Here is a 16,923-nt window from a genome sequence, read left to right on the forward strand (position 1 = left end):
ATTTCATATTTTGGTTTGAGAGCTTGTGCAGAGGCGATTTCAAGGGTTTAGGCTTCAAATCATCTTGGAGGTAAGTTTCTAAGCTTGTATATTGTATTTCTAGTAATCTAATTGTCACGACCCGACTAGGGGCCGCGACAAGCACCCGGTGCTATCCCACCCGGGCACCCCTTAGCTTACTCTTACTCTTACATCTAGGTGAGCCACATAATTAAGCATACATTTCTATTAATCAATCATACTAGTCCCATTGGACGACAATGCTTTCATATCATGGTTGGCATCTATACCACGTCAATGTACATGAGCTGACAAGGCTTTCAAAATGATATACAAAATATAGGCTGACAAGGCCAGACATATCTAACCATATACATATGTCTACGAGCCTCTAAGAAGAGTATAACATATCACATAAGCGGGACAGGACCCCGCTATGCCCATAATTATGTACACAAAAGAATAAGTACCCAAAAGCTATGGCTCCGAATGAAATGGAGCTCTGCTATGTAGTCTTTGAGAATGTGGCTATGGATCAAGTCTGTCTCCCTGTGCACCTGCGGGCATGACGCAGCATCCACAAACAAAAAAACGTCAGTACGAAGAGTGTACAGAGTATGTAAAGCATGATCAATATCAATATAGAAGCAATATAAGCAACATATGAAACCACATAGGATGAGAGACAGTAATATCATCATCATAAGCACTTACTTTCCTTTTGTAGGAACTTTTCATTTCTAATACGTATTCGTGTACATACATCCATATTTGTATCCATAATCGTACCCGTATCCACTTACGTATCCTTATTCACATTCATATCATGTACATACTCTTATTCGTAATCGTATCATAATCGTTTCCATATCATACACGTAATCGTATCATATACATAGCATTTATATAGCATACCCGACCACGCAGGATCGGTGTTTCATACATACTTGGCCAACCAAGGCTCAAGGTTACTCATACCTGGCCCTACCAAGGCGTCAGGGTTGTCCGTACCATCTGCAGAGGTGTGCGCGCGTTACGTAATCATATACATACTTATTTACATATCATACCCGGCCTCATAATCTCGGGGTTCCATAATAGTCGTACATAGATATATATACATCATGGCTCATAAGCCTCTTTACTATTAACATCATTATCATAACCGTCATCGTTATCGTCATCGTTATTACCATTATCATCGATATCATTATCACTATTATCGTCATTCACCACATCTATCTCTATAGGCTTACTCGTCATACGAGGGATTTTGTACAATCATAGCGAATCAAGAATCGTGAGCTTACAAGCTCGGAAGATCAAATCATTTGAAAGATATCATAGTCTCATAGAAAATTTAGACGTTTAGCCAAAGAAACATGCCTTATGAAAGAAGGGTTAGCCTTACATACCTTATCCGTTCAACTACTCTACACTTGCGCGTTCTCCTCCAATGCTAGCGTTTCTACCTTCATTACAGTCATACTATCATTAGAATCGATAGCTAGCATATATGACTAAAACTAGAGAAAATCGGACAGCATTTCCTTTATTTATACGACATTCCTCCATAACGTATATCAACTCCCAAACGTCAATAATACATTCACAATACCATAACAATAGTCATTATTCATCCACATTATCCACATCTCTCAATTTGCTTTCAATCACTCACATCTATGGCTATAACACACGACTATGTCCATTCACGTACATTACTCATCTCATGTTCTCCACATCATTTATAACACATTTGCATCACAATACCTCAAGATTCATAACTCAATTCAAACTATTTCTCAAAATGACACTATTCCATATTCATGACCCATTTTTCCATACCTTTCTACAATCCAAGTGTTTCAACTCTTAAATACCTTAAACAACATAGAAATATCATGAATCTTACCTTAGATGTTGTAGGAAGAAGCCTTGGTTGATAATACTCCACTTGAGCAAAAACCCTAGTTTACCTCCATGAGATTTCTTGACTTTGAATGATCCTTGATGGTTTTCTTGCACTTGATTCACTTGGTTTATGTTGTTGATCACCAAATATCCTTGAATCCTTGTGGAATATATGTAGAGAGATGTTTTAGATAGAAGGGGTGTGAAGTGGAAGTGAAATGAAATAACCTTGGTCCCTTTATTTAATGAATCACAATTCTGCCCGACCGTATATACGGACCAACATACGGTCCGTATAATTTATATGGACCGTATGTCTAGCCATATATTTGGTCCAGAAACTTTTAACTTTCTGGGCTGATTATACGGTCCCAAACAGACGGACCATATAATTTATATGGCCAGCATGTTTGGCCGTATAACTCCCAGTGGTTCCGAAGTCCGTTTCGTCGATTCGTTTGATCTCCAATCCTTATGGAACCTTGTTAACACTTGTTCAACACTTCAATACCAATATAAGGGACGTTATCACACTTCTCCAAGACATCATTGAGTCCTCATTAAATCGTTACTTGTATTTGTTTTCTGATACTCATCGTAAGCCTTGTCTTATCTTAGCCAACTTTCTCGTCTTACATCGGGTGCCTTTGAACTCTCACTTAGGGTCATCAAATGTCGTTTCTTATTCATGGAAATATCGTATACTCGTACTCCTCACTAGTTCGTTCACTTGCGTACCAACGGAAGATTTTTCGAGGTGTAACACTAATCCATTATTGACCTTGTTCTTATGCTGGGTTTATGAAAATTAAGGATTCTAGCCCCAAATCATAAGAGAGAGTATTTCATGAAATTGGACACCAAATTGATGGTATTTTTAATGGGTCTTTTGGATTTATACTAATGATACCTTGGGGAAAACTATTTCTAGCTCTAATTTCGATTTTAAAAAGGATTTTCAAATGGATAGATATATGAGTTTGACATAAATGGGGATTTTGTTAAATTGGTGGAATTGAAAGCCAACTTGGGGTTGTGTTTGCATGAAAACTTGACTATTTAGATCTTGGGTAACATGTTTCTATCTCGAATTACCGATTTTGCCCTTTTGGGCCTGGGGGTCACTTTTTGGGGTCGTTTTTGAGTTTGATTTAGTAGTATAATGATATGGGTATCCTTAGAATCGTAATCTAATGTAGAGTAATTTTTTGATAGAATTTTCTCATTCGGAGGCGTTCAAAAGAGAAAGAATCAAGTTGGGTAGTTCGTGCCTCTGTTTGGCACTAAGGTAGATTACGACTTATTTATGTTTAGACTGATTAGAGAAACATATGTAGATGGTGGTTACTGACCGAGAAAGCATAAAAGACCTTGGGGCATGGTGGTGGTGATAAACCCATTGATTTGGTATGAATGTTTTCATTTGGGCTTGCCACCATATTTTCTTTTAGATTGTGATCATGGATTGTGTTGTTTATTCCTTGACATTTCAGTTATGTCACGACCCGACTAGGGGGCCGCGCCGGGCACCCCCTTAGCTTACACTTACTTATATCTAGGTGAGCCACATAATAAAACGTATATTTCTGTTCATCAATCATACTAGTCCCATTGGACAACAATACCTTTATATCATCATTGACATCTATGCCTATATCAATGTACATAAGCCGACGAGGCTAACAAAATGAAATCCAAAATATCGGCCGACAAGGCCAATCATATCTAACCATATACACATGTCTACGGGACTCTAAGGAGAGTATGTCATGTCACATAAGCGGGACAGGACCCCGCTATGCCCATAATTATGTACACAAAAGAATAAGTACCCAAAAGCTATAGCTCCGAATGAAATGGAGCTCCGATATGTAGTCCCTGAGAATGTAGCTATGGATCAAGCCTGTCTCCCTGTGCACCTGCGGGCATGACGCAGCGTCCACAAACAAAAGGACGTCAGTACGAAGAATGTACTGAGTATGTAAAGCATGATCAACATCAATATAGAAGCATAATAAGTAATATGAAAAATATCATAAGAGGGGAGATAGCAATATCAACGTCATAAGCACTTACTTTCTTGTCATAGGGACTTTCCATTTCTAGCGCGTATTCGTGTACATACACCTATTTCCGTATCCGTACTCATATCCGTATTCATTTACATTGTGTTCATAATCGTATTCGTATACATAGTCTTATCCGTATCATATTCGTATTCATACTTATATCTATATCATATACTTATCCATAGCACATGCATATTCACATCATACACATACATTTACATAGCATACCCGACCACAAAGGTTCGGTGTTTCACGTACCCGACTATAGTTAGGCTTGGTGATCATACATACCTGGCAAACCAAGGCTCAGTGTTACGCATACCTAGCCCTACCAAGGCTCAGTGTTATCCGTACCCAACTGCCGTGGTGCGTGCGCGTTACACAAACATACATACATATTCTACTCGGCCTTATAAGCTCGGGGTCCCATAATCGTCATACATAGATACATATACATAATAGCTCATAAGCATCTTTACTATTATCATCACTATCATTATCGCCATCGTTATCGTCATCGCTATTACCATTATAGTCGTCATCAATATCATTATCACTATTATTGTCATTCATTACATCTATCCTTATAGGATTACTCATCGTATGAGGAACTTAGTATAATCGTAATACATATCGAGGATCATGAGCTCAATAGCTCGAAAGATAGAATCATTTGAAGGATATCACAATCTTATAGAAGATTTAGATGTTTGGCCAAAGAATCATGCCTTATGAAAGAAGGGTTAGTCTTACATACCTTTCCGTTCAACTATTTTACCACTTGCGCGCTCTCCTCCTGCGCTCACGTTTCAACCTTCATTAAAGTCATACTATCATTAGAAATCGATAGCTAGCATACTTGACAAAACTAGAGAAAATCGGACAGCATCTCCTTTATTTATACGATATTCCTCCATAGCGTATATCAACCCCCAAACGTCAATAATACATTCACAATATCATAACAATAGTCTTCATTCATCCACATTACCCATATTTCTCAATTTAATTTCAATAACCCATATCCATGGTCATAACACATGACTACGTTCATTCACATACATTGCCTATCCCGTGTTCTCAACATCATTTATAGCACATTTATATCACAACACATTAAGAATCATGACTCAATTCAAGCTATTACTCAAAATGGCACTATTCCACTTTCATGACCCATTTTTCTATATCCCTCTACAATCCAAGTATTTCAACTTTCAAATACCTTAAACAACATAGAAATACCATAAATCTTACCTTAGATGTTGTAGGAACAAGCCTTGGTTGATAATACTTCACTTGAGCAAAACCCTAGTTCATCTCCGATAAGATTTCTTGACTTGAATGATCTTTAATGGGTTTTCTTACACTTGATTCACTTTGTTTATGTTGTTGATCACTAATACCTCTTGAATTCTTGGGGAATAAATGTAGAGAGATGTTTTAGAGAGAAGGGGTGTGATATGGAAGTGAAATGAAATAAGACTTGGTCCCTTATTTAATGATCCAAAATTGTCCCCGACCATATATACGGACCAACATACGGTCCGTACATTTTATACGGGCCATATGTTTGGTCCAGAAAGGTATGACATTCTGGGCGGATTATACGGTCCCAACATACTGACCGTATAATTTATACGGCCAGTATGCTTGGCCGTATAATCCCTAGTGATTCTGAAGCTCGTTTCGTCGACTCGTTTGATCTCCAATCCTTATGGAACCTTCTTAGCACTTGTTCAACACCTCAATACCAATCTAAGGGAAATTATCACTCTTCTCCAAGACATCATTAAGTCCTCGTTAACTCGTTACTCTTAATTCCTTTTCGTTACATATCGTATGTCTTGCCTTCTCTAGGCCAACTTTCTTCCCCCGTCTCTAACATTTTTGACATCTTAACTAGGGTCATCGAATGTCATTTCTTACTTATTGAAGTATCATATGCTCGTACTCTTCACTAGCCTATTCACTTGTGCATCAACAAAAATTTTTTCGAGGTGTAACGTTCTTCCCCCCTTAAGAACATTCGTCCTCGAATGTTAAGCACTCGGGAATTCTACAAAAATTTCCCTAGAGTTTCCCCTATAATATGGTACTACCATCCTGTCATAACAACCCATAATAATAATGCCTCACAGGGCCACAACATAATAGCAATGGAAATTGGCCACACACGACCCAAATGCATAAAAGAAAAACATACGTACCTTATGATCTTGACGTCTCATCTTGGATCTCTTCGAAGGGCTGAAATAAATGCGGGTACTTGGATCGCATAATTTCTTCCGCTTCCCATGTCATTTCTTCTCGTTTACTGCTTCTCCATAAAACTTTAACGGAGGCTACTTCTTTGTTTCCAAGCTTTCGTACTTGCCTATCTAGTATGGCAATGGGTACCTCTTCATAAGTCAACATTTCTGTCACTTGTACATCAGTTATTGGCATGTTCCTAGTAGGATCTCCAACGCATTTTCGAAGCATCGAGACATGGAAAACTGGATGGACTGACTCTAAATCCGGAGGTAGATCTAATTTGTAAGCCACGCTGCCTACTTTGCGCATAATTTCATAAGGCCCAATGTATCGAGGACTAAGCTTCCCCTTTTTGCCAAATCTCATAGCGCCCTTCATTGGCGACACTTTCAAGAATACCCAATCTTCCACTTGAAACTCTAATTCTCTTCGTCGATTATCCGCATAGGACTTTTGACGACTTTGGGGTGCTAACAACCGATCTTGTATGAGCTTAACTTTCTCTATGGATTGCTGGACCAAGTCGGGCCCTATCAATTTAGTCTCTTCTGTTTCAAACCACCCAATTAGGGATCTACACTTTCGTCCATATAACGCTTCATACGGTGCCATTTGAATGCTAGAATGATAACTATTGTTATAAGCAAACTCAATGAGTGGTAAGTGATCATCCCAGTTACCTCCAAAATCTAACATAAATGCCCGTAACATATCTTCAAGAGTCTGAATGGTACGCTCAGCTTGTCCATCAGTCTGCGGGTGAAATGCCGTGCTATGGCTCACTTGGGTCCCTAAACCCTCTTGAAAGGATTTTCAAAAATTGGCTGTAAACTGAGTCCCTCTATCAGAGATAATAGATGTTGGAACACCATGGAGTCACACTATCTCTTTAACATAGATCCTTGCATAATCTTCCGCCACATATGTAGTTCTGACTGGTAAGAAATGAGCTGACTTAGTGAGTCTATCCACAATCACCCATATAGAATCATACTTACGTCGAGAACGGGGTAAGCCTGTAATGAAGTCCATGTTAATTACTTCCCACTTCCAAGTTGGAATTTCCATAGCTTGCAACAATCTGCCGGGCTTTTGGTGCTCGATTTTCACTTGTTGACAGTTGGGACATTGAGCCACGAATTTTTCTATGTCCTTCTTCATCCCATTCCACCAATATATAGACTTAAGATCATGATACATTTTCGTCGCACCGGGGTGAACAGAATAACGGGAACAATGAGCTTCTCACAATATCTGGTGGCGTAAACCTGCCATATCAGGAACGCATAATCTGCCTCGGCATCGGAGAACTCCGTCTCCTGAAAGCTCAAATGATGACTCCTCTTTCTTAGGGAGTGTATCTCTGTAATGCATTAGCATGGAATCTTTGTATTGTCTCTCTTTCACTTCCGCTACTAGCGACGAGACTATTGAATTCTGAATAGTAGTTCCCCCGCTACCTGAGTCCACTACTCGAACTCCTAGGCTAGCTAACTGTTGGAGCTCACGAGCCATTTCTCTCTTTTCTGGTCGTACATCACATAAACTTCCCATAGATCTGCGGCTAAGAGCATCAGCCACAACATTTGCCTTTCCGGGGTGATATAAAATCTCAACATCATAATCTTTTAGCAATTCCAACCATCGTCGTTGCCGCAAATTCAACTCTTTCTGCTTGAAGATATACTAAAGACTCTTGTGATCTGTATAAATATCCACGTGGACACCATATAAATAATGTCTCCATATCTTTAATGCATGAACAACTGCGGCCAATTCTAGATCATGGGTTGGGTAATTCTTCTCATGTTTCCGCAATTGTCTTGAAGCATATGCAATCACCTTACCATATTGCATCAATACACAACCTAGCCCTACGCCTGAAGCATCGCAATAAACAACATAACCTTCCAATCCCTCTGGAAGTGTCAGGACGGGGGCAGAGGTCAATCTATCTTTTAACTCTTGGAAACTACGTTCGCAAGCATCTGTCCATTGGAACTTTGCCGACTTCTGAGTCAACTTTGTGAGTGGTGCGAAAATAGAAGAAAAACCTTCAACAAATCTCCTGTAATAACCTGCTAAGCCCAGAAAGCTACGAACCTCCGTAGGAGTTGTAGGCCTCGGCCAAGTCTTCATGGCCTCAATCCTTTGGCTATCCACCCGAATACCATCGGCTGCAACAATATGACCCAGAAATGCCACTGAGTTCAGCCAAAACTCACAGTTAGTAAATTTTGCAAACAACTCTCGAGTTTGAAGAACTCTGCGGACAGTACGTAAATGATCCGCATGTTCTGCCTCGGATCTAGAATATACTAAGATATCGTCGATCCATACAATCACAAACAGGTCTATGAAAGGTCTGAACACATTATTCATCAAATCCATAAATACTGCCGGTGCGTTAGTTAGCCCAAATGACATTACCCGGAATTCAAAATGGCCATATCTTGTTCTGAAGGCTGTCTTAGGGATATCTTTCTCCATAACTCTCACCTGATGATACGCGGATCTCAAATCTATCTTTGAAAACCATTTGGCGCCTTGCAATTGATTAAATAAGTCATCAATCCTCGGGAGAGGATATTTGTTCTTAATCGTCACCTTATTCAATTGCCGATAGTCAATGCACATTCTCAAGGAGCCATCTTTCTTTCGGACAAACAATACGGTGCTCCCCACGGGGATGAACTAGGCCTAATAAATCCTTTCTCAAGCAAGTCTTTCAATTGCTCCTTCAACTCTTTCAATTCTACGGGTGTCATTCTATAGGGAGGAATAGATATAGGCTTAGTGCCTGGCAACATATCAATGGCAAAATCAATCTCCTGCTCGGGAGGGAGGCCTGGAAGTTCTTCCGGGAACACATCCAGAAATTCATTCACCACGGGAATTGACTGAAGAGTTGGCGATTCAGCTTCTACATCTTGAACTCGAACTAGATGATAAATGCATCCTTTTGTGATCATTTTCCTTGCCTTTAGATAGGAAATAAACCTACCTTTTGGTGACGCCGTATTCCCTTTCCATTCTAAAACTGGTTCTCCCGGAAATTGGAAACGAACCATTTTCATTCTACAACCAACATTGGCATAGCAAGAAGCCAACCAATCCATGCCCATAATAACATCAAAATCCACTATTTCTAACTCATGCAAGTCAATCATGGTACGACGATCACAAATCACAATTACACAATTTCTATATACTCGGCTAGCTAGTACTGATTCACCCACGGGTGTAGACACCTCAAAAGGTTTGATCGACCCGGTTCGACTCTAAATCGACCCAGTTCGACTCTAAATCGACCTGCAACATACGGAGTAACATATGACAATGTGGAGCCCGGATCAATCAAAGCATATACATCATGAGAAAATACCGATAATATACCTGTGACCAAATCAGGAGAAGACTCAAGAACTTGGCATCCAGCCAAAGCATAAACACGGTGCTGAGGACCGCTAGAACTGAGAACTCTCCCTCTGCCTCTACCATAGCCGACTGGCGCATGTGAACCTGGCCCCATAGGGCGCATAGAAGATGAAGATCCGGCTACTGACCCTGAAGGCTGGGTCCTACCTCTACCATGAATCGAGGGGCAATCACGCATAATATGGCCTGGTCGACTACATGAATAACAAGCCTCTGAACCCGATCGGCACTCACCCCAATGTAACTTCCCACACTGGGAACATCGTGGTATGGGTGGACTTGCTTGACCTGAATCACCTCTGAACTGAGACCCCGAAAAAATCTGACTCGGCCCGGAATGAGTAGATCTATCAAATCTCTGGCCTGAAAACCGTGGAGGCGCACTAGTCATAGAATGGCCTGAATGCCTAGGAAACTGCTACCTGTGCCCACCTCTGAACTCGCTGATCGGACCCAAAGATCTGGCCCTCTTGCTATGTCCCCTATCATGCTCACGTTCACTTCTTTGTTGTTGCAGACTTTCTTCTAAGTTCTGAGCATGGGCCTGAATGCGTGCAATATCCATATTGTCCTGAAGGGACACAGTGAAGCACCTATCCATCAAATGTGGCGCTAGGCCTTTCACAAACCGGTGCACTCGGCCACCCATATCCGCTACCAAGGCCGAGGCATACCTAGCCAAAGAATTGAAGCGGAGACTGTACTCTAAAGCGCTCATGCTACCTTGCCTCAAATTTAAGAACTTATCGGCTCTAGCTTGCTGAACTTCTGGAGGCATATAGTGTCGGAGGAAAGCATTAACAAAATCTTGCCATACAGGGGGAGGTGCATTGGCCCCCCGTGAAGCCATCCAAACTGTGTACCAATGGACCGAGACATCCTTCAATCTATATGACGCTAGCTCCACCGATTCGGTGTCCGAAACATGTATCAATCGAAGCTTCCTCAACATACCATCAACAAAGTCCTGAGGGTCCTTCTCCGGCTTTGACCCAAAGAATTCCGGAGGAGTCAAGGTAATGAAGTCACAGGCCCTTGCGCTAACAGCCATATCACCCGGCCCTGTACTTTGCTGTTGAGTTTGGGCAGCAACCAACTGCGTAAGCAAATGTATGGCCTCTTTTACATCTTGGCCTGAAGCATCCGATGGAGGATCCGGAGGTGCTGGAGCTGGGGCTGAGGCTCCCTCACTCTCCTCTAATATAGGTACTGAACGGGAGGACTGAGATTGAGCCGCACTCTGGGACTCACTTTCCTCTACTACCGGTGGCGGTGCTCTTTCAGCCCGCTTTTCTGCCACCGTCTTTCCCTTTTGGGCTGCGGTAGCCTTTCTCTTTATAGGCATTTCTGAAATACACAACACACGGTTAAGGAACAAGAAGTTCTTATATCATAGCTCTATCGCACAATTCTTATGAAGAAAGAAGGTCATTTATTCCTAAAATGTCTGCAGCTTCTTGTTTATAAGTGTGGCGCGCAACACACCCATAACCAAGAAGACTCTACTAGACACGGCTCATAGACATACCCTAGGACTAAACTGCATTGATACCACTTTTTTCACGACACGACTAGGGGGCCGCGACGGGCACTCAGTGCTAGCCCACCCGGGCACCCCCTTAGCTTACACTTACTTACATCTAGGTGAGCCACATAATAAAACGTATATTTCTGTTCATCAATCATACTAGTCCCATTAGACAACAATACCTTTATATCATCATTGACATCTATGCCCATATCAAGGTACATAAGCCGACGAGGCTAACAAAATGAAATCCAAAATATAGGCCGACAAGGCAAATCATATCTAACCATATACACATGTCTACGGGACTCTAAGGAGAGTATGTCATGTCACATAAGCGGGACAGGACCCCGCTATGCCCATAATTATGTACACAAAAGAATAAGTACCCAAAAGCTATAGCTCCGAATGAAATGGAGCTCCGATATGTAGTCCCTGAGAATGTAGCTCTGGATCAAGCTTGTCTCCCTGTGCACCTGCTGGCATGACGCAGCGTCCACAAACAAAAGGACGTCAGTACGAAGAATGTACTAAGTATGTAAAGCATGATCAACATCAATATAGAAGCATAATAAGAAATATGAGAAATAGCATAGGAGGGGAGATAGCAATATCAACGTCATAAGCACTTACTTGCTTGTCACAGGGACTTTCTATTTCTAACGCGTATTCGTGTACATACACCCATTTCCGTACACGTACTCATATCCGTATTCATTTACATTGCGTTCATAATCGTATTCGTATACATAGTCTTATCCGTATTCATATCCGTATCATATTCGTATTCATAATCATATATATATCATATACTTATCCATAGCACATGCATATTACGTCATACACATACATTTACATAGCATACCCGACCGCAAAGGTTAAGTGTTTCACGTACCCGACTATAGTTAGGCTCGGTGATCATACATACTTGGCAAACCAAGGCTCAGTGTTACGCATACCTGGCCCTACCAAGGCTCAGTGTTATCCGTACCCAACTGCCGTGGTGCGCGCGCGTTACACAAACATACATACATATTCTACCCGGCCTTATAAGCTCGGGGTTCCATAATCGTCATACATAGATACATATACATAATAACTCATACGCATCTTTACTATTATCATCACTATCATCATCGTCATCGTTATCGTCATCGCTATTACCATTATAGTCGTCATCAATATCATTATCACTATTATTGTCATTCATTACATCTATCCTTATAGGATTACTCATCGTATGAGGAACTTAGTATAATCGTAATACATATCGAGGATCATGAGCTCAATAGCTCGAAAGACAGAATCATTTGAAGGATATCACAATCTTATAGAAGATTTAGATGTTTGGCCAAAGAACCATGCCTTATGAAAGAAGGGTTAGCCTTACATACCTTTCCGTTCAACTATTTTACCACTTGCGCGCTCTCCTCCTGCGCTCACGTTTCAACCTTCATTAAAGTCATACTATCATTAGAAATCGATAGCTAGCATACTTGACAAAACTAGAGAAAATCGGACAGCATCTCCTTTATTTATACGATATTCCTCCATAGCGTATATCAACCCCCAAACGTCAATAATACATTCACAATATCATAACAATAGTCTTCATTCATCCACATTACCCACATTTCTCAATTTAATTTCAATCACCCATATCCATGGTCATAACACATGACTATGTTCATTCACATACATTGCCTATCCCGTGTTCTCAACATCATTTATAGCACATTTATATCACAACACATTAAGAATCATGACTCAATTCAAACTACTACTCAAAATGGCACTATTCCACTTTCATGACCCATTTTTCTATATCCCTCTACAATCCAAGTATTTCAACTTTCAAATACCTTAAACAACGTAGAAATACCATAAATCTTACCTTAGATGTTTTAGGAACAAGCCTTGGTTGATAATACGTCACTTGAGCAAAACCCCTAGTTCATCTCCGATGATATTTCTTGACTTGAATGATCTTTAATGGGTTTTCTTACACTTGATTCACTTAGTTTATTTTGTTGATCACTAATACCTCTTGAATTATTGGGGAATAAATGTAGAGAGATGTTTTAGAGAGAAGGGGTGTGATATGGAAGTGAAATGAAATAAGACTTTGTCCCTTATTTAATGATCCAAAACTGTCCCCGACCATATATACGGACCAACATACGATCCGTACATTTTATACGGGCCGTATGTTTAGTCCAGAAAGGTATGACATTCTGGGAGGATTATACGGTCCCAACATACGGACCGTATAATTTATACGGCCAGTATGCTTGGCCTTATAATCCCTAGTGATTCCGAAGCTCGTTTCGTCGACTCATTTGATCTCCAATCCTTATGGAACCTTCTTTGCACTTGTTCAACACCTCAATACCAATATAAGGGACGTTATCACTCTTCTCCAAGACATCATTAAGTCCTCGTTAACTCGTTACTCTTAATTCCTTTCTGTTACCTATCGTATGCCTTGCCTTCTCTTGGCCAACTTTCTTCCCCCATCTCTAACATCTTTGAAATCTTAACTAGGGTCATCGAATGTCATTTCTTACTTATTGAAATATCATATGCTCGTACTCTTCACTAGCCGATTCACTTGTGCATCAACGAAATATTTTCCGAGGTGTAACAAGTTATCTCTTGAAAAGTGAAGGATACATATTGATGACTTGGTTGAGTACGACATTCATGATCTATATTCATTGTTTCCATGATTTGAGATGTTGCTAAAATTGATCTATGCATTTACATATCATCCATCCACGTACAGAAATAGTTACAATGGAAACAATGACAATCTGTGTGGGCCCAAGTGGCAATGAAAACAATGATAATCTATGTGGGCCTAAGTGGAAATGGTAATAATGATAATCTGTGTGGGCCCAAGTGGAAATCTGTGTAGGTACACAGACTTTGCTGGTTCCTCATGAGTCATGATTATGAGGCATTTCCCTAAGCATGTGTGTACGTGATCGGAGAGGAGGCTTGGGAGGCATTGCATAGCATGACAATGCGTTGTAATGCATCACTTGATTATTCATGATTTGGTATTGACATCTTATACATTTTTACTTATCTTATACTTGAACATGCCTTCGTGACTGTACTTAACTGCCTATCTGCTTTTCTTATGCATGATCTAATTGTTGTCGGCCTATAATGCTTACGAGTACTAGTGTTGTACTGATACTGCTCTTGTTGCACATTTTCTTGAGTGCAGATTTTGTCCCCGGTTCCTGTTAGCGACCTTGCGATTAAGTCCGAGGCCATTTCCTAGAGATTCGAGGGTGAGCAACTTTCCGAATCTGCAGCCCTGGATCCCCTTTCTGCTTATCTGTCTACATTTTATTACTTACATAGATTCATTTATGTATTTGAAACTTGTACTTAGTATTTCACACATTGTATTAGTATCAGAAGCTCTTGTACTAGTTCAAACTAGGTTTTCGGGTTGTAGTGTTCATATTTCTACACTTATGTTATGTTATTATCTCTTATGACTTTGTTATATTCCTGTCTTTAGTTCAGCATGTTTTCCCTAAAATTGAATCTATATAAGGGGAAGGGTTCGCCCACCCGGGGGGGAGGGGGGTAGTGTATGTGCCCTCATAACCTACGTATTTGGGTCGTGAAAAGTTGGTATCAGAGCTTTAGGTTCATCGGTCTTACGAGTACAAGAGAAATGACTAGTAGAGTCTTGCGGATCGGTACGATGAGCTCCGTACCTATGTTTGAGAGGCAATATAAAATTTAGGAAACTTCTATTTTCTTTCATTCCTTTTGTGCTACTTTATCCAAATTGGTAGCTAGACGATTCAAATTGGTATCTGACTTCTATTCCTTCTCTCACAAATGGTGAGGACACGTGCGAAAATCACTAGAGACGAGGTGCTAGTACCAGCTGCCAGAGGCCGAGGCCGATTAGAGCTAGGGGCAGTGGCAGCGGTAGAGGTCGTGGGGCAGTACCGGCCAGGGGTAGAGCACCCATGGCTGGCTAGGTCCACGCTAGATTATTATCGCCCGAGCCAGTGTTTCAGCATGGATGAGCCCATGGAGGAGGAGGAGGAGCTGGGACCAGCCCAGGATCAGCCAGAGGTTATTGCCGTACTTGTACTTCAAGATGCTATGGTTCGCATCTTGAGTCTTCTCGAGGGATTAACTCAGGCGGGCGTCCATCCAACTACACTGATGGATCTCTGACTAGAGCTGGTGGTCAGACCCTCGAGCTATGGCACCCCCTGTTGATGAGATTCCACTGCATAATTTTGCACTTAGGCCTGTTGCTTGCACGGTTATGACTCACGAGGAGTAGGATTTGTTTGGGAGGTTTACCAAGATGAGCCACGTGACTTTTATGGTACCCTTGAAGAGGATGCATGTGAGTTCATCATGGATTGTCATGAGAGGCTTCACAAGTTGGAGGTGGTAGATTAGCATGGAGTAGGCTATGGTGCCTTTCAGTTGTGTGGGGACGCAAAGATGTGGTGGAGGTCCTATATTGATTTCGACCATCTGGGTCGCCTCCTTTGACTTGGACCCAGTTCTATCAGGTTTTTTTAAAGAAGTACATTTCCCAGACTTTGAGAGACGGGAGGAGGGATGAATTCAACAATTTAGAGTAGAGAGAGATGTCGATCGCTGAGTACAAGTCCAGGTTTCATGTCTTGGCTCTTTATGTAGCACAATTACTCCCTACTAAGGCAGAGAGAATGAAGAGGTTAGTCAAAAGGTTGGTACTTCCATTGAAGTTGGTGTTACGGTTCGCTTTTACACTGGTTAAGGCATAAAAGTTACTACGAGGTTGTTGGTGCTCAAATTGGATTTAAGTATTTTTAGAGTCGCCACATAATTTATTAATGAAAAACTAGGAAAACTAGGTTTAAAAATTTTCAAGCAAGAGAGAAATCTTTTGGTACCAAAGTTCGAGGTAAGGGTTCTGGCGATCCCTTAGGGAAGGTTTTACGCACCCTAGTATTAAAGATCCATAGAATACGGTTGACCTATGAGCTTCAATGTGTGATTAACTATATTTACTTGCTTAAAAGTGTTTAGTTTCCGCAAAATGTCATTTTTTATTCATATCATAATTTCGAGGAAAAATTCGGTATATAAGTCCCTTTAAAAAAAGAGGTTTTGGTTTAGAAAATCCGCGTAAGTATTCGACTCACTTTGTTACCGGACTAGGATACACTCGGAATTTCTCCCGAGTAGAGTCACTACTATTATAGTTCTAACAAAATGGGTTTAGTACCTATGGGTTTTTATACGTATATATAAAAATATGGAGTATATCTCCGATTTGTATACACATATAAAGAAAATACAAGTATTTTTTGTGATTCCAATTTTTATTATTTGAAGCACATAGGTCAAAAATATTCCAAGTCCAAATCCGTCTTATACTCAAAATCTGTCCAAATAAATTCCTCTTTATTTTCAGTCTATAAAGTTTTGGGCCTTTAGCCCAACAAGTGTTTCTTTTCTAAAAAATTACTCAAGTCCCAACCATAAAATTCCTTTGTTTTTCTGAAAATTTCCTAAGTACAATCTCTTGTTAAAATCTTAACCCAAGTTTAAAGAATGCTTATTACCTCTTATAGTCGCAAAAAAAAAAAAACTGTCAAAAAACCATTTTTTCTGTTTAGTTTAAATCGGATTCGAATCCAATAAGCAGTTACAGTTCTTAATGACAGGCTCAAGGCC

Source organism: Lycium barbarum, chromosome 5 (assembly GCF_019175385.1).
Source record: "Lycium barbarum isolate Lr01 chromosome 5, ASM1917538v2, whole genome shotgun sequence".
In the NCBI taxonomy this organism is placed as follows: Eukaryota; Viridiplantae; Streptophyta; class Magnoliopsida; order Solanales; family Solanaceae; genus Lycium; species Lycium barbarum.